Source organism: Anser cygnoides, chromosome 4 (assembly GCF_040182565.1).
Source record: "Anser cygnoides isolate HZ-2024a breed goose chromosome 4, Taihu_goose_T2T_genome, whole genome shotgun sequence".
In the NCBI taxonomy this organism is placed as follows: Eukaryota; Metazoa; Chordata; class Aves; order Anseriformes; family Anatidae; genus Anser; species Anser cygnoides.
In genome coordinates this window covers 40,422,193-40,446,768 of record NC_089876.1, presented here as the reverse complement: position 1 = coordinate 40,446,768, position 24,576 = coordinate 40,422,193, and the positions used below count along the sequence as shown (strand labels likewise).

Here is a 24,576-nt window from a genome sequence, read left to right as displayed (position 1 = left end):
ATTATTATTATTCTTTAATTTTGTGACCACAAATCCCACCATTCCTGTAGCTTACAGTTTCAAAAGCTATCATGGCCTGTCCCTCCCTGATTTCTGGTGGGAAAAATTACTTGGAAATGTTATTCTTCAATCAGTCTGAACTCTGAGCAGATGCCTGATTTTTTCCATTTCATCACTGCTGCCTCCTTTCCCTCCTCCTTATTTTGTGGTCAAGAGCATTTGCGTCTGCCAAAAGCAACAGTTTTAATGGGGAGCTTGAAGGTCAAAACTCAGAAGGAAACAGTGTGTGACTCAGAAACTGAGTATATATGCTGTCATCCTTGGTTCTGCTATTGCTTGTTAGTACAGGCATTGTGTAAACTAAGGACTCCTTGGTATGTGCTGTTTGCTGGGGGAGCATCACACATTAAAGGAGCGAGAACCAGGGAGCACTGACCAGATAAAACCGCTTGGTTAGGTTTCAAGGCCAGTGAATGGGGTAGCTTAATTTTAAAAGTTGCAATATTTTGGACTTAATAAGAGATTCAGTGGCTTAAATTCTCTTGTCTCATGTTGTGCTGTGCCTTGGGGCACGGCAAGTGGTCTCTAAGTCTGTGATCTCTCTGTCACTCCCTCAGTAACAGCATTTGGCAGAGGTACAGGCTACTCTACGCTGAGCAAGGAAGGAAGACTTGGGCTTATGGAACTAAGAGAGACTAGATGTATTAACCATGTAACCATGGGGAAAAAGTCAAGTATTTTCTTCAGAAAATGCCCTGCTACCAGAAGAACATGGACTTATAAAAAATGTTGGCCACTGTTTTTGCATTGTTCTTTTTGTTTGTTACAACTGCAGACCCTCACACCTTGCAAATGTTCTCAGACTTGCTCATTCAGCCTGAAATGAGTCAAAAGGACATGCTCACACACTGCCTTCTTGTCACCTTTCCATTGCACCTATCTGAAAGCGATTGATCCTACTTTTCATGAAAATTTTAGTTATAAATCAGTGGTGCTTAATTTGTAAGGGAAATCTGGAGCACAGGGAAATTCTGCTAATACCAAATTATACAGTTCTTAGCTTGTGTGTTCAATAGCCCTCAAGACAAAGAATGTGCCTCCTTTCATATACTTTTCTGAATTTTGCATAATTACTTACTACTTATGAACAAGGCATTGCTCAGGTAGTGTTACTTACACGAACAGTCTTTGGAAATCACCATATTTTTTTCCAAATTTAAATTTGGGATCATGATAACATTTTCAGAGTACATTTAAAAGATCAGGGATATGTTATGTTGTGGTATTTTGTCAGAACCAGACATGGATACTTTGTCAAAGCAAACTATTTATCTTAAACACAGCTAAACACTAAGATTTTTTATTTTATTATTTTATTTTTATGGCTGGTTAGATTCTTCCAAATAAAATTCTAATGAATTTGTTCAGTCATGACTATCATCTTAGGCAAACTTCAACAACCAATTTATGCCTATGCTTACATGTAAGAATGGTAATTGATTCAAGTAGGGATTCTTTACACACCAGAGTTCAAGTTTGCCTGCTGGTTCAAGGATTTGCATTCAAGTCAGTAAATGTTTGTGCAGGAAGGAGTTCTTGGCAGGAATCATAGCGTCAGAATCTAGTCTTTCTGCAAAATATGGGATAGCAATTTTTTTGCTGTTACTGAGCAGTAAGGGCTCATTTACAAAGGACAATTCCAAAGATGTTTCCTCTTGCTGCAGGTGACCTGACATGGCATAGACTTTTATAAAACTATGAGAATCTTAAAGCTATGTTATTTGTATTAATTTGCCACAAGCTATATTAGAAAGATTATCGAGAAAATTATTTAAAAAGCAAAGAAGAATGGACATTTTCCAAGCCTTTCACATTTCAGATTTTAACATATAATTGCCAGCATTAATATCAGTCCTTCATAAGGTTGAATAACGTTCTTGTTGTTTTACCACTATCCGTCATTGTGATAGAGGGGACATTTCCTTGAGCAAAGAAAGTATACCTGGATGCTGCAGAGGAACAAATGATCAGCTAGCCCCACCGAGCTTTAAAAACCCCAAATGATTTGCAAACATTACACCTACACTATCATCCCTGTTGAAATGTGATCTTTAGAAGAAAACGTGACAACGCTTCAATGCAAAAAGTTGAATGGAGATTCTAGAAGATACAGCGAAGCAGCATGTAGTTACCCAAACTAATATACAGTTAAAGGAGCCAGCTTCCCATTTTATGCTAGAGAAACTCTTTTTCATTGTGAAGAGTGCTACAACTTAGTCTTGGCTTTTGTTTTTATTTTTATTTTTTTGTTGTTTGTTGTATTGTTTCATTTTGATCAATTCCTTTTTGCCATAGAACACTATCCTTTTAGGTTCTTTTTATGGCTCTTTTATATACATTACTTTTCTCAGTCATTATCCTTTCATGTGGCCTATTCACATAAAGAAAGTATTAATGCATTTAGCAGAAGTCCAAACTTTATTATTTTTATCTTAATTCAAACAGGAACTATGTAACAAAGGACGCTGGATTGAGGTGATCTGAGTGTTACCAATTCCTCTCAGTTTTCTAGAAAATGGGAATGTTAATTTATCATGCATAACTTCCTGGGGGATTGTTAATAGATGTTACAGAATGGAAATCTGCTACTATTTATTGCCACTAAGATTCCTCCGGCTACCTGTAGGAAACATTCCTTCCCATTATCTTCCACTCAAATTTATTTATTTCCAGCCCACCACATACATCTATTATTTGCTGTCTGCATCTTCTTCACAAGGAAAAATTTCCTTTTTTTCTCTTTTTTTTTTTTTGGTACATATTTGCTTTTAATGAATCCACACTGAGTGCTTTTTGTCACCGTATAGTCTAGATTTATTTATGTATAATTTATTCTTTTACTTTTGTGGATAAACAAGGTTCAGTGCTCAAAGAAGAAAGTGTGACTATGCAAGGGATATTGCTGGGATCCTAAGCACTGGCCTGGTGAGTAGGTGGCTTCCATCCAAAATGGAGCAACTAGGACATCTAGAAGAAAGAACATCATAACATCCTCAGCAGGTTTTCTGTGTGTGTGTGTCCGCAATGATTTTGAGGTTGCTTCTTATCTCTAAACAGATTATTTTGAAAAGAGAATGGTGTTTTCTCTCTTGACCATGTCTACAAAACAAAGATTGATTTTCCCAGATTAGACAAAGAGAATACAATCAATGTATTCTCGACACAGTTTATCAACAGTCCAAAAATAAAAGAAGCCTTGAAATTGTTGCATTCACAAATCAAGAGCAAGACAGTAACTTACCAACAGTTCACTGATGACCCTTAACTGTCCTGTCAGAGCTGCCACAAAGGTAACCTGATAAACATAATGCCAGAGGAGGATGTCTAACTAGCTGGGAGCATCAAGACATCCCTGATAAACTCAGTGAAACCTCAGTGATGAGGTGTAGCTGGCAGGACAAAGAAACCTTGATGGACTCGGAACAAAGAATATGTGGTAATGAATTGACCTCCAAGGAAAACAGGAGTCAGCAGGAAAACAAGAGTTCTAGAACTGAAGTCCTATGCCCACTTATGCATCTACGCAAAAAATGGGTGTCATACTAGTAACACCTCAAATAAGTTATATATGTAAGGGTGTGCAAACAGGTAAATGGTCATAAATATGTACTTGCTTCACTAGTTAGAATTCTGTAGTAACTTGTGATATATGCTTGCTTTACTCTTCTAATATATAGTTGCTTTCCTAGTGGTAATGTTGTGGTACTTGTAAATATATATTTGTTTTGCTAGTAGTAATCTGTAACAAAGGAAATCATGGAAGCTAGGTCTTTGTGTCCTTGTGCATTATAGATTCTTACACACCCACGGTTGTGAAATTTGTACATCTGTGGGTCTGGTGACCCTCACAGGTTGTGGCCATAGCGTGTCCTTATACATGTAACTTGAAATTCAAATATATAAAAAATCATCAGTAGTGAAAAAGCTAAAACTTGAAGGACTTAGTACAAACATTTTAAAAATGCAGAGTACATGCATGAGGAGAGGAACCATACTTTTTTTCCTCATCTTTTTTCTCAATTTTAGTTACATTAGTTAGCAGAAGGTATAAGAACAGGTAAAATGTTTCCATTAGAAATAACTTCCCTAATTTGATTCTCTATGTAAATGTGAAATAAATGAACTTTGAAGCAATGAAGGAAAAGGTGGAATTTCCAAACTGGTTTTATCCCCATGATTTTAAGAGTTATTCTTGTTCCTGTTAACTTTAAACTGTCTTTCAAGAAAATTTGTTTTAACAATCAGTGAAGAAAAAAATTGATGAGCATTTACAGCATCACCCACTCCACACTTTCTTTTTGTGAGGAGCAGATGCCACTGTTCTTCTTAAAGAGTAAATGTGAATGTACAGGTGAAAGGTTGCTTAGAAGAGCATCCAAACAGAGTACACCATCCAAACAACTGTGGGATGACTGACAGCTCTAACAAATAACCACTGACAGCCAGAACCTGGGGTGTTTGCAGGCAACATCAAAGTGTCAACAGCCTGGCAGAGCTTGTCTGTCACTCCAGAGGGAGCTAATATGTTCTGAAACTTGTGAGCTTTAAGGGGTAATGACAAGAAAGACAGTCTAGGAGGTCAGTTCCCCTGTGTGTCCCCTCAGGACAAGCTGCAGGCTAAACTCCATGTTCCTGTAAGTTTTTTTGACCGGAACTTGATGGAGGTATGAGGATGAGCAGTGACATAGAGGACTGGAATTAGTGGGTTTGTGTTTTAAGATGGTTGAATTTCACTATTTGGAAAGTAGGTATGCAGATGACCCCAGAAGTTCAGATGGCACCTGGTAATTTCTCTCTCTCTCTCTTTCTACTGTCTCTCTTTCTTACATTTCATGAGAAGGTTTCTGTCAGCAGTAATATTCCCGACATAATCAAACTGAACAAGTGATTCCTGGGTGGTCTTCAGCAGAATTGATGGATTCTGCTGGTCAGCTGGGGGCTAATTATTCTCTCCCATCCCTCACTGAAGCAAGGACTAAGTCCACTGACACAGTGCACCTGTATAGTTTTAAATAATTAAATGAGTAAATAGTCTCTGCTTTTGAATTGGCTAGGTAAAATGATCAGTAAACTGGGTTGATGGTTCATGGCTGGGGTTAAATCCACAGGAGGAGCTTATAAAGCTTCAGAGGACACCTATTTGCTCAGGTATTGTTTCTGTTCCAGAAAGAAGTAATGCTGCACTTCAGTGGCTTCCCCCCTTTACAGGCTATGTGGCAAGATAATGATGGTGAGAGAAGGTGAGTACTATTATGGCATGGATTTCACCAGTATTGTAAGTAGGAGGTACAGTGGGAAATCATTAAATTGTTTATTATGTTTGTTGTAATGTTCACTCTGTTAAGGAAGTGCTTTTGGGAAGAAGTTCTCAAGTTCCTGGATGGTCACCAGGGAAGATATCAATCTGAGGCTAGCCACTGTTCAGCAGAGAAAGTAAGTGCAGCTAAAAAGTCTTGTTCAACTATAGTTTAGAAACATAGTCACTAGTGATGTCTTAGGGCTCAAATTTGTACCAAATTTGAGTGGGTTTTTAAAGTGAGTATTCTCAGTGATTTCAACTGCCTTAGGGTGTTGTATAACTTAGCATTTGTCTACCTCTATTAATTTGTCTGAGGTTGGGATGTGATTATGACCTTTGTTTCATCTAGTCAACTTCTTCTACAGTGTGTAGAGTTAAAGCTGATTATGGTGGTAGGCTTTGAGGTATTCAGAATAAAGAAGTGTCCTCTGCTCTGAGGGAAACATAAGTCCTGTCAATGAGATGACCAGAATGTTGACCTCTATGAGTTGCTTAGCTTCTTTAGATCAAATCTGGAGCACTGTTCTGGTTGTGCTTCATAGATACAGTCTGTATTAACATGGTATGATTGCTCTCCGTTGTGGGACTATCCTGAAAGCTGCCGGAGATATTTCTCCCTGGCAAGTTTATCTCAATGATAATGTGTTGTATAAATGCATGTGCTATGAATATGTTGTGGCTTTTGAAGCTGAAGTGATAATTGGTCATTTTGAAGTTAGCGATAATTGGTCGAATAGCTATTTAGTTAGAAATCCCTACAGTATTTGTGAACATCGATGATTTTTAAACCTCGAACTCCACTTTCTGCCCAGATTTCCTGCGCCGTTCTTCTTGGTATTGATGGTGAACCTGTTCTAACTCTGCTTGTTGTCCTTTTGTTCTAACTTAGTAAAATGCATTGCAAAAAATACAGATATACTCCTGTGTTCTTTAGACACCTGCCACTGAGATCTGTTTCTTCATTCTTGTATTTCTTTATCTATCAAAACTAGCTGTAAAATGCTATTAAACCAGGCTCCTGATCAGAGGGAGAGTGTCAGGGAACACTTTACTTCAGTTACTTCCATGAGACAAATGTGCCACAAACTGAAGTAATTTATCTATGTTGCAGAGCAGAACTGGCAATTTCTTGCTGTAGACAGGAGTTGAATGAGCTGGGCAGTTGTGTTGTGCTAAAGGATCTCTTGGGAGAACTCATGCTTTGGTGTTGGCAATAAAAGTCATTGCAGTACATCTGCAATGATGATAGTACGTGCACCCTATTGGTTACATGAGACTCTTGTCCCAGTGTGTAGCGAACTGGTCCTGCAAGGCAAACCATTTAGGGTTCACCCATTAAAATTCACAATTAAATTTTTCACAGTTAAAAAACACAATTAAAATTCACTACTAAGTAGAATCAGTTGTGTGGAAGGTGGGAAGGGGTGTATTTTGCAAGCAGTTGGTAGGTAACGAAGACTGAAATGATTATCTGGCTTCTCAGGAAGAACAGATATTTAATTTCATGTGGTCAAGTTGTTGGAAGGGGTAGTAGATGGTGAAAGCTCACTGCTAAAGTTGTTATAAGGGATCTAGGAGACTAGTAGGAGTTAATATAGCACCAACAGATATCCAAAAAGCTTTATAGTAAGAGAAACGTTTTTGCTGTGCAAGGCCAGAAAAAGCCAATGGGGCTAGGACTGATAATCTAGAATTTCTTTTGCCTTGGCTTCTACAGTATTTATTGTTATCTCTGTTGTCTTTTAGGCAAAACTTGGGCCATGTGTGAGGCATACAGTTTTAGTCAGTGTTTTTTTTTTTCCTCCTGGTATTAACACAGGTAAAACTATTTGTGATGAAAAGTTTTCACTTGTATAACACTTTTATAAGAAGAGAGTCTTTAAAATGTGGCTATGGTATCCAAACTGTAGATGCATTTATCCTGACAGATTACTGCAACTAAAAGTATAGGTGACACTATGTCAGATATCTTTTCAGCCAAAGGTATGTTTACATTAAAAATAAACTTGATTGGATTTTTTTGATTGGAATGATTTTTTTCTTCCTGGGGAAGATGAGTTAAACTGTACTCTACAGTAAACTGTACTCTTTGGTGCCCAAATAGGGTGCATGTTAAGAGAGACCTAGTATGAGGTCCTCCTCATCCAAGCTGTATCATTTATTGCAGTGTTTTTTCATAATGCTAGCTGTGGCCTTGGAGCAAGACTGTTGCATCGTGGAGGCTTGTGTAATAGAAAATGCTTTGTGGGAGATGTGGTGTAAGCAAAGAGCCTGGCTCACTTCAAAGAGCAGGGCTTCCAAACCACTGCTCCTGTGAGGCTGTGCTGCATCAGAGAAATGTGGAAAGTACTGATGTGAAGTCTTCTGTGGCAAGTCACACTGAAGAGACGTGTTTTGACAGTGAAAAATGAAGATGCCTGTTTAGACTGAAATAAAGAAAACATTTTCTCTAATTTCAGGATTTTAAAGTTATTTTGTATTCTTGTAAAAACAAAAGCAAACAAAAAGCTGCTGAAGTGCTCAGCTTTTCCCTCTATGCAATTAGACTGAGTGTTGCTTTACTGTCAGAAGTGTTCCTTTAAGTTCATTGAAATACAGTGACTGGATCATTCTTCTCAGCGCTTCAGTAGGATAGCCAGGTATCTATCTCAAACTTATTCCAACAATAGTCTAAACACATAGCGTTGAATGTTATTTATAAACATGGTTTTGATACTAGAATTTTGTTGATAACCCTTTTTAATGGATTTTGAGGATCTGTGAGGAAAACAAATTTTATTTACACATTTCTGACATTTGAACCTGAAGTATTTTTGTAAACGTTTTGATTTATCTTAAGCAACCAAGAGAGAACTACTTGATCATGAAAGGATAAGGGTATACTAGCTTGACTCCTACTATCAGCACAAATATCAGTGCTATCTGCCAAATATGCAAAAAAAAAAAAAACAAACCTATTAACCACTATGTTTTGTGAATAATTCATACAGGAGGCAGCTGCTTTCAATTGTTGTTCAGTGAATGTTTCCACAAGAAAAATGATGAAGGCTGCTACTAATAGATGAAGGAAAAGAATGAGTCTAGATTAAGAGTGTCCTGAGTATCCTAGAGATACTTCTCTGTTTGAGACATGAAAGCACTACCTTCTTGACAATTTTATTGCTGGCTTCCTGATTAGAACTGGCAGGTGGCAGCACCTAACTGATGAAGTTTTTTGACTTTCCACTCTTTTTTTAGGGAGGTACTGGGGGGATTTAAATGACTCTAGAATTTAACCCCAAGCATAACTAGTTGGCTATATGAAGCTTGACTTTTTAAATAAAATTAACCTTAGGTCTGTGTGGATTTCTTCTCTTTTCTATTTAATCAGTTATTAAAAGATGTAAATTCTTGCTTGAATGAATTCTACCTCAGGCTTACAAATTAAGGGACTGAAAATGAACAGATGAATGAGAACTGGCATGACAAATGGTATTTCTGTTAACTTTTTACATTCCAGTTAACTTATCAAATGCAGGATAAAAAATTACAGGGTACTGTACTGATGGAACTGCAGAATGAAAACTGATTGGAAAAAAGTAAGGACAAACAAGTATGTTGGATATATTAATAACAATATTAAAAAGTGCTTTGAGGTCAAATACTACTTTAACTGTCAGCTCAGTAGGACATCGTTTTTAGATACTGCTGAAGTTACAAAAAAAAAAGGCAAGGCATGTAATGTTCTAGGATGTTGAGACTTTAACTTTACAGGTAATTATTATGATCAGGCTAATGATGGAGAAGTTAAGTATAAGACTTCTCCAGGAAATTGCACTGTTGTGGTATCAGGGTACGGAGCTGTGAAGGGGAACTAAGCTGTCTTATGGCTCTGCAAGGCATCCTTTCCAGCTGGAAAGATTTGGAATTACTTGAAAGAATGTGTGTTCTCTCAGGTTATTGTGCCTGAAAGATTCAGGAAGCTGTAAAGCACTGTGGGGGAGCCTCTGAGTGTTATCTCTTCTGGTTCCTGTACAACCAGGTGGTGCTGGCTGGGAGATGCCTGGAGTGATAGGATGGATCTGTTGGTTTGGAACATATGAGTTGGGCTGTTCCTGAAGATTGAAGCCAGCTTCTCTGGCAAGCCGGTGTTTCTGCACTACCTGGGTGCTGTTCCTTCTGATTCCTGTTATTGTGACTGTGACTGCTTTGCTGTGGGCTCTTTGCTCCTTAGTGTTCGAAGCGGTACAGGCAAAGGACTTACTCCTGAAATACTGTTCTAGTCCTACAAAACCAAGGAAATGCTATGAGTAACTATCTTCCCAGTCTTCTCCCTCACAGCCTTGAGGTCACTTATTCTTCATGTGTACACCCAGTTTTTCTGGGGAATAAAGTGCCCATAGTCTTCTAGAGTAAAGAAGCATCTGTCCTGAAGAGATCTGTGTATGTGTCATGTCATCTGTCTGCTTTCTCAAGGATGAGCTTGAACTGTTGATGGCAAACTTTTGTTGCTGATGTTGTATCTGCTTTTTGGTTTGAGAGGTCTAGTTACAATGACTATGCATTTAAACTTTATACAAACAACACATTTACTTAGCAACAATGAGCTCTATTAAAACCACTTTTTTGTTTAAACACGAGGTATTCTTTCTCCTTTGCATTTGACTTATACAGAAGTATCCTCCCAAATTTACTATTTCTTTTACAACCCTGTAGGTGAAAATTTTTAAATGACTATATTTCTCATTAATTGTGAAATAGCCTTAAAAATCAAAGGGCAAAGCACCTGTAAAAAAAACTTCTTAATTTTAAAACAAAATGTTGGTGCTTTTTGTTAGATCTTATTCTTATCTGTCGTTATCAGCTTGTCACTGTTATTTAAAAGGTGTACCACATGATGTTCTTATAATGATCATTTAAAAACAAACTTTCAATTCATTGATGGCTTAATCATCACCATAGAGTTTCTATTCTTTGTAAGTATTTTCAAAGCTGCCCAAAGGTAGGATTTGTAGAATTAATTTCCCTTCTCTTAACTTGGATGTGATTGTGGTGATGGGGTGTGTGTTAGGACAGAAGTAGGTAGTAGCAGCTAAAAATAGTGCACCCACACCATGAATAGTAAACTACGTCAGGTTGGTCTTGGAAAAGTTGTTAGCTCCTCCCACTGAGATCACTCTCGATGATATCTCATCAAATGGTTATATGCAAATTACTTGGTGGTTACTAATGCAGGAGTATTTTGTAGATGTGCAGAATTTCAGTATTTTTTAAGGATGTCAGCTGCAAGTAAGTCTTCTGATGCCTTAATTAGGAGTGCTTGAAGCTTGATTTGTGTACTCCTGCAGAATTTTGCATGTGCCTCAGCTTATGTCTGCAGCAGTGTGACAAGACTAGTTTATTAAGTGATAAAATAGGATAAGCTATATTTTGAGATTTTTCTTCTTTGAGACTGAGAATGAATCACATCCTTTCTGTTGAAGTCTTAGTTGTGATCATCAGATTAGGGACCTTAATTTGTTGCATGGAATAGTTTTGTCACTTTTCACTACTTTTAATAACTATTTAAATAACATTGCACTCTGTTTTTGTGGTTACTCTTCTTTGTAATGAAGAATCATCAAAGTTTAATTGTACGTTTTATGGACTACCTGAGAGAAGAAACAGCAATAGTGTATTTTTAAAAGTATGCAAATTCTTTATTGATGTAATTAAGAGAAGAGCTGTGGAAAGGTTATTCTAAATAATGGCTGCAGAATGCTATGAACTTAGATTTGGAGAGAGGAATGACAGGGATTAAATACAGAGGCTGGTGTCCTTGCATACAAGACTACTTGGGCTTCACAAAGTGAGAACAAACTAATCTCAACAAATGAGGGGCGCTATTGGAGGAATATTTGAAAGTGGAGTTGATGTAATAGTTTCTCTCATGGGTCTCTGGGGGGTGGGTAGCATGCTGGAATGTAGAAAGCAATAGAGGGGAGAGTGTTTCACCAATCTGGGAAGAGGAAATTAAAGCCTCCATGTGAGATTTCTGCAGAAATGAAGTAATGGCAGAGGTTTGTACAGGTGATGTTATGACATAGGTAGTTCATGGTGTTTCTAAATGAAAAATGAGTCCTTTCATTTTAGGCGGAGCAGATGTTTTAATGCTTTTCATAAGATGTGTAGAAAGTCCAGTACTGTGTAATAACTTCTTCCTGCTCTGAGAGTTGTAGGAGTATGGCAAGTGATTTCTTTCCTGATCATATTTGGGTATTGATGACTTGGATACAAAACATTTACTTTCTGGCTGATGGTATATGTTCATTACTCTATTTGCAATATTTTGATGTTAATGTTACAAGTATAGTAATGAACTGTATATAAAAAGCTTAAACATTCTGAAAATCTGGTTATGAAAACTTTCTTCCTAAATTTGGAGAATAGGTTCTTTCCCAGACAAGGAACAAAAACCTTTTGTAACATTTTTTATTTAAAGTTATCACTTTCTCAGACACTTTTCTACCTGCTGTTAGCTGGCCTAATACATTCTTATGGTCAAAAGACTAATTTTTACCTCCTTATGTATGTTATTGTATCATCTCTTAATTTTTTAAAATGTGTTTGGACAAGACCAAGGAAAAAGTGAGTCCCAGGAAGAGAAACAATTACAAAATAAGGGAACAGGTCTTTGTTACCAGCTTACAAGCAGTTAAAATGTTTTTCCACTGTGGAACAATTAATGACTAAGACTGCAGGAAATATTTAACTGAGTATTGATTTAAAACCAACCTGTTGCTTACTTAAGTACTTGCAGTCTGTTGAATGGACCTTATCTTGAGTTTAGTAGAGGCTTTCAGACAACAGTGTTAATTAATCTGTATATGGCCTTTGCTTTTTTTAAACCTCTGGGGAGGGGATCAAGATAGGGATCTTTTGGTGGATCAAAACTAGTAATATTTGGGAGATGTTAGAATAGTAGCTATGAATTTCAATGATGAATTACCTATAATTATATGACAACATCATTTTACCTTAAAAGCAATAGGCTGGCATCTGCATTACTTTCAAATGCCAGTTGAAGGTCCTTTGTAGTATTTAAATGTTAAGCTGTAATCTGGATGTTCTTGAGTATGTGCTTGGCATCTGCATGAATCAGGACATTACCTAGGGACAGGGAGTGACAACAGTATTGAGGTATGTGGCTGTACTTAAGTCCTGTTTTTCTCAGCTCCTGTTTTAGGGCTTTTTCATATGGATGTGATAGCCATTATTGTAGTACAAACAGCAGAACGAGAGGCCAGTGACATGTTCTATAGCAACATCTTTGTTTTTTGAATCAAGAGGAAAAACGAGTCTCTGACTATTTTTGTATATATGCTGCTTCTCAGACCTGTAGGTGATGAAACTGCATACAGGTGGTAGAGCTTAAAGCAGTGCTGTCAAATAATGTTTTAAAAACTCTGCTTGCTACTGTGAGAGGAAGAAATGAGTCACCCTGATGTGATTAGCAGGGATGCATAGACAGATCAGGGAGTGAGCAGTGTTTTCTGTTTTCCTGTCTTTTACTAAACCTTGACTTCCTTGCCTCAAATATGAAGTGTAGGGGAAAGGGATTCTGAAATGGGAGTCCCAGCAGACTGCAGATGTTTCCCATGTGTCCAGTCCAAGGGAAGAATCTTACTGAGAAAGAAAGATTTCTGTTCACTTCTTGTGCACAGACTGCCATCGTGACAAATGCCTTTTTTCTTTTCCAGGGGAGAGAAGGAATGGGTTCCCCCCCCCACACACACTTTTTTTCTTGTGTAGTGTGGTTGTCTCCTTCCATTTTTCATTGACTTCTTTCAAAGCATCTGAATCTTTTTTTGCACATCCTTATCTCATGCAGCCTAGTGTCTACGTTCAGCTGGTAAATCAAATAGTTTGTCATAAACATTAAAGTTCTGATGACAAACGTTAATTCTAGTTTACACAAATCTAAAAAATATTTTGAATGTAAAATCTTAATTTTGGGAAAATGTCAGTGATGTTTGTCAAACAGATTTGTAGACTTTCTGTATATCTCTTTCTTCTTAGGGTCCAGCTACATTTTAATGTTCATTGCATCTTTCATTTTGCTTCTATTTTTCATCCTCACCAGTAACAATATCAACTTGGATGAAATTGTAAAGCTAGCTAATGCTAGATTTCTACCGTGTGCAGTAAATGGGCTTAGAAGGCATTGCATACCCTAAGCTACAGAAAGTTGGATTGCAATTCATACCTTCTATAGCAATAAAATTGCTAATCACATAATAATGCTTACTTTGAAATTCATATATTGTATGCATCTGACTGATACGGGCCTAACCAGATATCTAATGATATTTACCCTTCTGCTTTCATGATTCCCAACATAGATGTGAAACTCAGAGGTCTGAAGTTGTGCAGAAATAACTCAGCTTAGTGTCAAAGTTGTATACCTCCATATCCTGTTCCCCTGAACACTTTACAAAGAAAGGGGGGAAAAAAGACCCATGTGAGTTTCTGTAATGAGTTGTCACAGAACCAAGGGAGAAACAGTGAAATTCTGGCTTCTGCTGTACCCATTTTAATCTTTCTTGTTAATAAGATGAATAGTATAATGACTCTTCCTGTTGTAATTCAACAGACATCTAATCATCTAATAAGATGAGTGCTGCTTATTAAGATGAATTAATATTAGACCAGTCGTGTCTAAATTGGGAAGTCAAGACTGAAAAACTGCAAATTATCTTTCAGAGGAAAAGCAGTTTAGCAAAAGGAAAAAAAGGACTTTTCATCATATTCCATCTTTTCTTCCAAGTACACTTATTAAAAGTTCTTTTGTCCTCAACAGCCCCATGAAACTAACTTGACCTAGACAGAATTGGCTTACAAAGTCAGCTACATACTTGTGTGCAATGACTTCCTGGACCACCTGCCAGGCTTGGTATTCCTATGCTGAGGAGGGCTGTATAACAACCTAACTAGAAGAACAGGCTGAACATAGCTGTTTTGTGATCCTAAATGTTCTTTAATTCAGTAAGCCTTTTACAGATGCAGCTTAAGGGTAGAAATGTTTTTTTTTTGCTTTAGAGTATCCCTTTGATTTAGTGGACAATATGTAGTGTATCTTGCTTGCACAGGTTTATATAATGCTTGGGCTTTGATTCTGAAAAAAAGATAATGCTGATGCCTACCTACTCTCTAAGACTACCTTGGTTACAAATGCAAGAAAGATAGCATATTTTATATTCATCCACAAAGATAGTACCTGTGCTTCTACCCATGCATCCATTTGTTTTCTGCCTAACTTGTGGAAATGGATATGCTGTCACATACTGAGTGATGGGGAAGGAAAAAGCCCCTTAGGAGAACATGTCTGATGCCTTAAGGTCATCAGGGATTATCTTGCAAATTAGTATGGGACCAACAGTGATGCGATGTTCCAAAAATGGCAGTTCATAATTTATGCTGGATGAACAAGTATGACAACAAGCTTCAATAATGCAAAGGTCACTTTGCTTTTAAAATGGCAACTTACTACGAGATTCTTCTCCATCCACATGCCCCTGACATGCACAACTACAAATATATCTGCACATAAACACAAAATTTGTTTCCCACTGCAATACAGGACTCAGCAGGAAGTTAACCAAAAACTTTCTTGAAAATACACATAGGATGAAGGACTTTTATCCTTAATGCACTTTGTCTGTAGCAGGGCAGGATAGATTTTTGATTAGTCATGAAGCAAAAAGTCTATCCACACTGCTACCAGTGACCCTTTATGAAAGAAAAGGAGCCAGTTATAGGTTGTGTTAGTAATGGAGAACAAAGTAAGAAAATGTGCAGTTCAGGGCTGCCCACATGTAAATGAACATTTTAAGGCACAAGTTGCTGAAGTGTTTTATGCATCGATGAAGGATTGACTTTAAGAACTGTTGGTTCTGGGAAGCATTGGAATCTATTTCCCTTCAGGTAGATTTCACTTTAAACAAGAACTACATCACATCTTTGCGCCCGAGGCTAGAAGTTTCATAGAAGCCTTACTGGAGGTGCTTGACCATGGACTGAATGGCAGCGATGCCCTAAGCCCTGCTTCTCTGGTCATTGCTGCCTTCTCTAGGCCAGCTGTCATGCTGGGGTAGAAGGGCTTGTGCTTTCAGTTGGTGGATGATATTGGTATAAAACCCATCCTGCCCTTTCAATGTAGAACTGGAAAAGTGAGTGGTGGGGAAAACACTAAGTTATGGTCAAAAGATACCCACATCAATCAGAAACTCCTGGAATTTAAAAGCAAGTTTAGAAGATAGATATTCAAAAACCTGTAGGAGGGCTAGGTGTACAGGACAATACAAGGCTCGTTACTCTGTGCATGCCAGTTTCCTGATATCTAATGCATCAGATTTAAAAATAACTTCATAATGCAGTATAAAAAGACTTTGCTGGATTGTTCATAAAATGCAGTGAAAGAAAACTATATATGTGGTTATTGAGCTATAATATGCTAACCACCTTCCAAGTAATAAAAACATGCAACTCATGTTTGCTTTGATTCCAGAGCAAGTTATCTGCTATAACTTTATAGGTGCAATTTGGCTGCTAAAGAGTTGTATAAGGAACAGATTGTTAAATGCCTTTTAAAAGATGTTAATGCTTAGCAAGCTGCTTTGAGTGCGATTTCTCTGATCTGCTGAGAGAGTAGTACAAATTGGCCTTGGTGATTCTCTAAATCATTTAATTATTGTGTTAGACTAACTCTCAGTGCAGGGGTGAGGAAACCTCGCATCTTGGTTTTAGTCTGTTTTTCAGCCCTTTTGTTGGCATATGAGTGCAGCTAATTTTTATTGTAGGCCTGTAACTAGAGCTGGGTTTGCTTTTGGGGGTTGGGGTGATTTGATTTTGATCAGGTTTGTATTCTTGTAATTTTTATATAATATACTTCTCTAACTGTCAGGAGATAGAACCAATGTTTCTGTGTGGGTTCACTGTCCTTGTGGGAGTCCTCAGGAACACCACTAATGTCCTTTAATGCCCTCAGTTGTTTCATGTCAGGAAAAAATTGCAGCTTTCCCTCCAAGTTTGTTCTGTGATCTGTCAGATTTCACAAGCTATTATATAATCTTGGCTCTTCTAGATCTATGGTTGAACAGGTAACTTCCAAAGGCAGTGTTAGAGGAACAAATATTGCTAGGTTCTTTGGAAGCTCCTGATTTACACTACGGAACAAGTTTCAGTCATAGGGAGTTTTTTGCTCAGGTGGGTACACAATGGTAGGCAAAAATATTATTGATTTAAATAATTATTGGTAGTCTTTTGGCTTTAGAGGATTATGTAACTCTAAAACTCTGAAGGCTGGGCTGCTTACATCTGGGGACAAGCGTTCCACAACCAAGGGTCTCCTCTTAACTTTGTATTGCTGTGTGGTGCAAAAGCAGTTGCAGTGTTCATGAAGAAGCATATGCTAAATGCATTTTTCCAGTGCTTTGTGGTAACAGATGCTATTAGAAGTGCAGTATTTCAGAACCTATTAGGATTTTCTCCCCTCTAGTATCAGGAGAGAAATAGAATAATAAAATATCCTAGTTCTGAATTTGTCAATATTTTTTTCCTCTGAATAGTAGCTTTTTGAGCATTATGGTGTCTGCATGGCTGAAAGCTCATGTAAAGACGTAAGCTTTCATCTGAAGTCAGAGGCTATGGGTCCAGTTCGTCAAAATTGTGTCCTGCCTCAGAGGCTTCATTAGGATTTAGATGCCTTTGAAGAGCTGAAGTTGGTCCCTTTGAAAGACTTGTCTCATTTCCACATTTATATTTTAAAGACCAAACTCATTATGGTGTTGTCATTGGTATCAACAGTAGAATGAGTAAATGCCCACAGCTCCTGTGATTGCTTGGATTCAGCAAAGGAACCCTTCCTTGCCCTTGTACTCTAACCCATAGAGTGTGTATAGAGGTGTGCTGTAAGTGCTGATCACTCCTGTGGAAAGGTTGGAGGGGGGAGACAGCCTGGCCTAACATACTGCTTTACGGGATCCCTGGTAGATCTGGGATGCTCTGCAGCCCTCCATTCAGAGCTAAGGTCTAAAGCTTATAATATGCTCAGCTGCTGACTGAGCCCTTTAGTCTGCATCTCATTTTGTTCAGAGTGAAAGAGATCAAAGGGAAGAGAATGGAAGTGAGGTAGATAAGTCAGAGTGGCTTGGTGAAAGGATCCATCCACAAATTACTCCAGTACCTCAGAATTAAGATAAGCTATCATTATTGTATCCTTTCTGGGGTTTGCTTTGTTAGATGCTTTGTGCCATGGCTTGTTATCTTGTGTCAACATCACTTACTGTCATTTTGGTGAGTAGTCAGTGTGGAAGCAAAAATTACACTGCAAGCTGTTAGATTAAAAACAATGTGAAATTTTCTGTATTTTATGACTGCAGTGAACTCAGTTGCTTTTTCTCCCACATCCCCCTCCCCCCCTTCTTTTTTTCTCACAATCAAAGCTCTGAAAATTAGGATGAACACAGTTGTAATAAAAGAAATATAATATTCTGAAGAAAGCCTCAGGGAGATTTTCTCATGCAATTCTATGAAGCTATTGTACACAGCTTGAAATTTTAGAAAAATGTCATGTTATCATTTCACAGTAAAATGATGAAAAGCAGGTGACAAACACTTTGGTCTTTTTTCTATAACCTCCAATATACTAGAAGGAAAAGTTTTGGAAAGTAATGTTTATTTCTATTCTGCAACAGTAAGATCTGCATTGTCCATCTGCATGTATGCTCTTAACACGCTGCCTTCTGACATCAGTGGTCCTCTCTGTGCTATGTGTACTATTACAAAAGCAGGATGGTTAGGTAAGAGATTAGGAAAGCCCAGTCTTCAAGGTCAGGTTGGATGGTAATTTCTTTACCACATCAGAATTGTAGGTTACATTATGGGTGAAGTTTACAGAAGTCAGAGGTGTTATAGTCCTTTTAAGAGTCTCCATTTTCCTAGTATCTTTCCTGGCCTTGAGTTTGGCTCCTGAGCATTAGTTACACAGGTCCATGGACTATAGGGCAGCACTGTAAACTACCTTGTGCAACTGTACTATAGGGGCTGCTGAAAGCATTCCAGCTTGCCTGACTGTAACTTGTCTGAGTCTGTTCTCTTCCATTTCAGAGATTCATTTAGCTCTCAGAACTTGGTGATATTTCAGGAAAAGTATGTAATATTTCTTGCTTGCTCTCCTGAGCAAGGACAGGTTAAAGCCTCATTGCTGTAACTCAGATTCCCAAAATATTTAAGTGACCAAATCCAATTGACATAAATTGTATTAGGTGCTTGCTTATGCTTGGTGGGCTGTCAGTCTTCAGGCATCAATTCCCAGAGTCACAAGATAAGATCAGAATATCAGCCATTTCTGTCTTAAGTTTTCAGGCCCTATAAAAATAAACTATTTCTCACCTCTACAAGAAATATAAATGAAGTAAACCAACTTATTCTGAAGACTGCTTAATGCAATGCTCTCCCTCCCACTCAAGTTTCACCCAAGTTTAACTGGCATTATTGCAGTCACATGGAAGCTAGATGGGGGTATAAGGTAAACTTGAAAGAGCATGCTATTTAGAATATGTCAAAGACTTTGGCTTGGCTTAGTTTGGATGTGTTCCTGTGTATTATTAATACAGATATCTTTAATATGTCATCAGATCTGCAGATCTAAATCTTAATGCAAAATAGGAGAAATTGTATTTCAAATAGCTCACGACAGAAGCTTCAACACATAATACTTAATGAGGTGATGGACCATTTCTGTATTCTAGGCATGAATTATACTGGCAGATGTAACTACAGGAAGGTAAGTGAAGCCATCTTGTGTTTAGAGTAAAAGTTGTGCAAGTGGTGAAGGGCAAACTGCCTACAGCCTTCTTCCTCTGAAGCATCCTCTGTAGTTTGAACAGACATTAACTACTATTCACAAACTACCTGTGGGTATTTTGAAATATTTATTACTTTCTTCCTCTTTAAAGTTAAAAGCTGCATCTGTCTACCACAAAACAAGTCCTTTAAGAATAGATGTGGCTCACTACCTCTACAATAAAAGATGGTATTTAGTAGAGGAGATAGATGCTTGTGTCTGCAAGTAGCAATTAAATTGCTCATCCTCCTGTGCTGTGTGGGCAGTTCTTATTCCTTAATTTTTGCCCCCTCAAGTTGCTCACTCATAGATTTAACTGTGAGGCAGTGTAAAGAAACTATCTCTCTATTCTGAAAAAGCCTGGAACAAGCTCTTTCTTGAATGACATTTCAACATTAAAAAACCATTCAATTGGTATTTCATTGACTTGTATTTTTAAGCCCTGAATAATTCTCCACAGTAGCCAAGGACAGAAGAGAAATGTGTTATGACCACCATTTTCTCTTTGGGAAAGAAGGTAGAAATGGTCGATTAACTAGTGAATAGTTCTAAGGCTTCTTGAGAGAAGCAGTTTAATGACATCCTCTTTTTTTGGTGATGATGAAGTGAAACCTAATTATAGTTCACTTTTAAAAAGTAGTAATGCAAGCAGGTGGAGATTTACATTTGACCCACTCTTTTCAAAGGACCTGTTAAAATCCCTTCTGATTTGTTCTGGTAGGAGAGCACCTCAGCTCCAAGCTGGATAAAAGAATCTGATTTTTTTTTATGACTTTTAACAGGTTTTTTTCTGATAACTTGTCTTAAAGTGGGAAGGGAAATGGGTAACTTAGTTCAGTTACTGATGAAACTGTGTTTGGGCTCTGTAAACTTAGATTAAATATAGGTTGTCTAATATCTGGTCATAGTAGACCAATCTCTGCTACTTAACACCTGCAGCTATTGCTGCAGTAGTTGAGTGCAACATCAACCTCTGTATATGTTAAGCATGACCCTTGAAACCCGAAGTGGCACAAGCTTCTCCAAAGGTCAGAAAAAGCTGAAACAGCAGTCTCTGCCACTAGCCCCAGGACCAGAATAAGTAGCATTAGTGGGGATGTGTTTTGCACCACTTGAAGTATGAAGGCATAAATTGTTCTGCTCTTTGTTCACCTGGAGTGTGCTGGGCTGCCTGAGGCACAGATGCTTTCTGCTACAGCCATGTGTTCAGACTCTTAATCCAGTCCAAAAAGCTTGCCCATAGTTTTTTCTTGGATTTGGGAGGCTTATTCGATCTCTGTTCTGTCAAGTTTTGGCTCTGGAAAAGATAAATGGAACTTCATTCCTTTTTCCTAAAAGTCTTGCTCTTCAAATCTTTGGTGTGAGTGGTGGAAATGTGGCCTGGGAGAAGTAGTCTCCATGGGTTTGTGGTTCTCTCCTCCCTTTCACTCACACTGCACAGCTGTTCTGAGATTAGAATGCTTTAGTTTTTTTTGTTTTCTAATGTCAAACAGTAAGATGGACACTTGTCCTCTGGCAACAGGAAAGTGTTGGATGATTTGACTTCAGAGCAGGGTGGCTTTTTTGCCCTTCAAATATCACCCTTCATATGATGTCACTCTTTTTAGTGTCGCTTGATGTTTGGGGCTGACCAATGCTATGAGCTGCTGAAGGCCAGAAACAAGTCTTCTCCTCCACACAAGCAGCTGAGGTCCTTCTCCTGCCTGGCCTTGTAAGTTGGAGTGCGGTGAGCAGCACTCTTCACAGTCTTCTCAGAAGTCCAGTACAGTCAGAAGAATGGGAAAGGTCTGGTTAAAAATGAAGAGTTCAAGTGCTGGTGGAGAGCAAAGAGCTTTGTGGAGCTGCTGAGAGGGCTTCCCCTGAATTTGCAAATTGGAGAGTCCTCATCAGTCTCTGGTGAGGAGAGTGCTGGGATCCCCACCCTGTCAGGCAGGAGAGATCTGCGCTGGAGCAACTGTCCTGAGCGATTTAGTATGACTCTTTTTTCCCAGTTTTTTGGTTGTTACTGAGCTGCATTGTTTAAATTTAATTGTAAGATTAAGGGTTGAGTGCAAAATGGAGCTGTTTAGCAAGGGATGCAACATGTGCTTTCCTTTTAATGTAAAATCACAGAATTCCAAGTTATCCATAAAATCAAATCCTGTGGAAAAGCAATTTTGGAGTGGGAAATTAATTTTAACATTGTGTTATTTCCACTGTAATAGAAGATTAACAAAAAATACCTTTGGGGGGAAGATTGAGACACTTTTCCTGGAAATGTCAATATAGAGTTTTATGACATTGCTATAACACTTTGGTCTCGATTGCTTCAAAATAAAAATTTGGCAACATTCTACTTTGTAAGTCTCATGTGACACTGCTAGATTATGATTTTTTTGTCAGCTTTCTATATTATGTCTTTCCTCGTCAGTATCTGGAAAAAAAAGTCAGATTCATTAGAAGGTAAAATTTTGGGATACTTGCATACAAATAAAATCTTCAGTTAAGCTCTCTCTCTATAGAAAGCATTTAGATATTTCTCTGCTGTGAAGTTAGCAGACAATCTAATAGATTTGCTCTTCAATGTTTAAATAACATCTTCCTGAACATTAACACAACTGCACTACAGACTGCATGGTGTTCCCTGAGGAGTTATGGCGGTGACTGCATGTTTCTCCAAGTTAATCTATAAATATGAGAAAACCATACTAAGTTAAGAGAAGCTCATTTTCCTTGTGTATAGGCTATGACATCTCCAAGATTACTAGCCAAGTGCTTTGGATAGCAGATGGACTGAATCATGTACTTATGCGCTGAGGGTTTTGCAGTAGTTACATGCATCCTGTCTACTAGAATTGCTTACCCATGCACAGCTTCTGCTTACTTGGAACTGGTGCATTGTGACCAGATAAACCAGATTTTTTGAGTATCCAAGCCAGTTTGCTTAGCTGGTGAACAATTGACTTTTTAGAAGTATTATGCTATTAACCATAAGTTACAAAATAATAGTTTGTCAGCTCTGTTATGATGTTCTGCAAGTTCAAGCTGGTAATTAACTATGTAAATTCTAACAACCCAAGTCATACTGCTTCACCTCAAAGGCCCTCCATATGCAGAAAGATCATAGCAGTTTACAAAGGATTTAAGCATAGACTTGGGCCTTAATCTTGTCTAGTTGAAAAATGTAGGTCGTAATGGAACATGTATTGTTGACTTAAAATTGCTTATCAGGAAGTCTGTGCATTAGTGGACAACGTCAAATCAAAGGGGGAAAAGACAAGTTGATTTTGGTTGGAAAAAATGGCCTTTGTGAATGACTATAAGGTTCCCCCCAAAAGGTGGTATTATAGCATTTCTAAGTGGCTTTTTCACCCTGGTGGATTACCCATCCACTTTGTTTTACCATGGGCCTCTACAGCACTACCCATGTGATAGCAATTTTCTTGTATAAACTGTGGGAATGTTGACACTTGGTGTCATTCCTGGTTAGAAGCTTGCTTTATTGTTATTTTTTTATGAGACATCTGGGGATAAAACTTAGAACTTCCACTGTATCTGTATCATAAATCAAACATTTTGCTGGAGGATAATGGTGCCTTAAAAAAAAAAAGGCATGGAGAATTCAATCAATACACTACCTAAAATATAACAGCTTGTCTGCAGTTTAAATTCTAATTCATTATTCAGTATTTGCATATTTATTATGGCGTACTGGTTTTGAGAACAATAAAGAATGAATTCATCTTTCTGGTGTTTTATAACTACGAAATTCAGAACAAAAATTTCAGTGTTTTAAATGTATGTAATTTGAGCAATGTACCCACTGAGTAAGGCTTGTGGGCAATTTCTAGAGAAGCTGATTCAACTATTCTACCATGTTAGCTCACTTTCTGCAAATCTTTAATAGCAGAACTTCTTCAGTCCCTTAATCTCATATTTCAGCAGTAGAATGCTCCCCATTTCAATCTGCACTCTGAGTAGTTTGTGTAGGGGATTGAACCCTGCAGATATTACCACTGCAAGTCAGTTTTCCCATGCTCTCTGGTACTGGCAAAAGGAATTAAATGAGTGAAAATGTTTGAATGTTGTCTGTGGAAGAGATCCCTAAGACACTATTTTCCCAGTAACCTAACTTTGTCCTGAAGGATAGTATGCTGGTGGAATTAACAGTTGGGTACATCTGTATTTCGGGGCCAATAGGGTTTGGTATAAGCAGTAGAAACTACTTAAGAGGTCTGCTTGTACCACATACATGTGACCACATACAAGTGAAATGAAAGTTCTAAGATTGAACTAACTCTGATCCAAACCATTTGGGTCCAAAGCTATGGGTTTGCCTTTAGATGGAAAGAAAAGGACTCAGATTTTTTTTATGCATCTGAGTCTACTATCTCTGAACTGATCAGTTTCAATCTTGCATGTTAGTTCAGGTTTTCTTCTACCATGTTTGGCTTTCAGCCCTGCAAACCTCCCTCTTTTTCTATTAGTAATAGCCACATAATGCCTTAGATGTCTATTTGTCAACATCCCTGCTAAGCAGTCTTTCAGAGGTGGCAATTGTATTTCCAAATGATGTATCTCAGTGAAATCACGAAGCAATGCAAAGAATTGCTCTGTAATCATTGCTAACCATGTTAAAAGCAACTCAGAAGTTCCATCTAATGTGTCCTGGGTAGATTTAACCAACTTGTAGTGTTTTATAAATCCTCTAACTTCATTTTTTAAAAATAGCTTCAGGCAAACAATCTTTCCTTTGATAGAGATGGGCTTTTCTTATTGCAGTTTTTGAAACTTGCTGTGGGTTCAAGAGCTTTTTGTCCCTTCAAGCTGTCACTTTAAAAAAAAGTTTATGAAACTAAACAAACAGGTTTCTGTTTAATGCTTATCTTTAATAGACTCTTTAAATTGTTTGTGATACACAAGTGTTTGGAAGTGCACCATGGCTCCATCTTCTAATGTCCCAGGCTTTTCAAAATTGTCATAACATCTATTCAAAACTATTTTTGAAAGCATTCAGGGATCCTTCTCAACTTTTGCTCCTACTTATTTTTATCACAGTTTATGTAGGAGACTTAAGTTGAATGAGTTTTTCATAAACTTATTTTCTCACCAGTTTCAGTATTGGAAAGAATAGTATGTCACTGCCTTTTTTGGAGCTATTTTGAGTGATGAGGTGCAGAAAACAAAGGCACATTGATAATGTGGTGTGTCTCTGGCAATGCTGTTTGTGACTTGTTATCTTTGTAGGGACCAGTGCAAACAATCCTGAATATTGTCACAGCAAAACTTTACACTGAATGTCAGTCTACCTCCTGGATCTAATAAGAGGGGAGGAGGGGCAACCATATTGATAAGTAATTTTTACATTTTTATT

The 24,576-nt window shown here is 37.8% G+C and overlaps 1 long non-coding RNA gene across 1 annotated transcript; it reads left to right on the top strand.

Moving 5' to 3' along the window:
• The first annotated feature begins 5,156 nt into the window (after positions 1-5,156).
• Positions 5,157-22,946, top strand: LOC106040948 (uncharacterized). Its single transcript, XR_001210148.3, has 4 exons — positions 5,157-5,300; positions 5,406-5,493; positions 19,129-19,163; positions 20,831-22,946. It is a non-coding gene; the product is annotated as an uncharacterized lncRNA (long non-coding RNA).
• Positions 22,947-24,576: the final 1,630 nt, after the last annotated feature.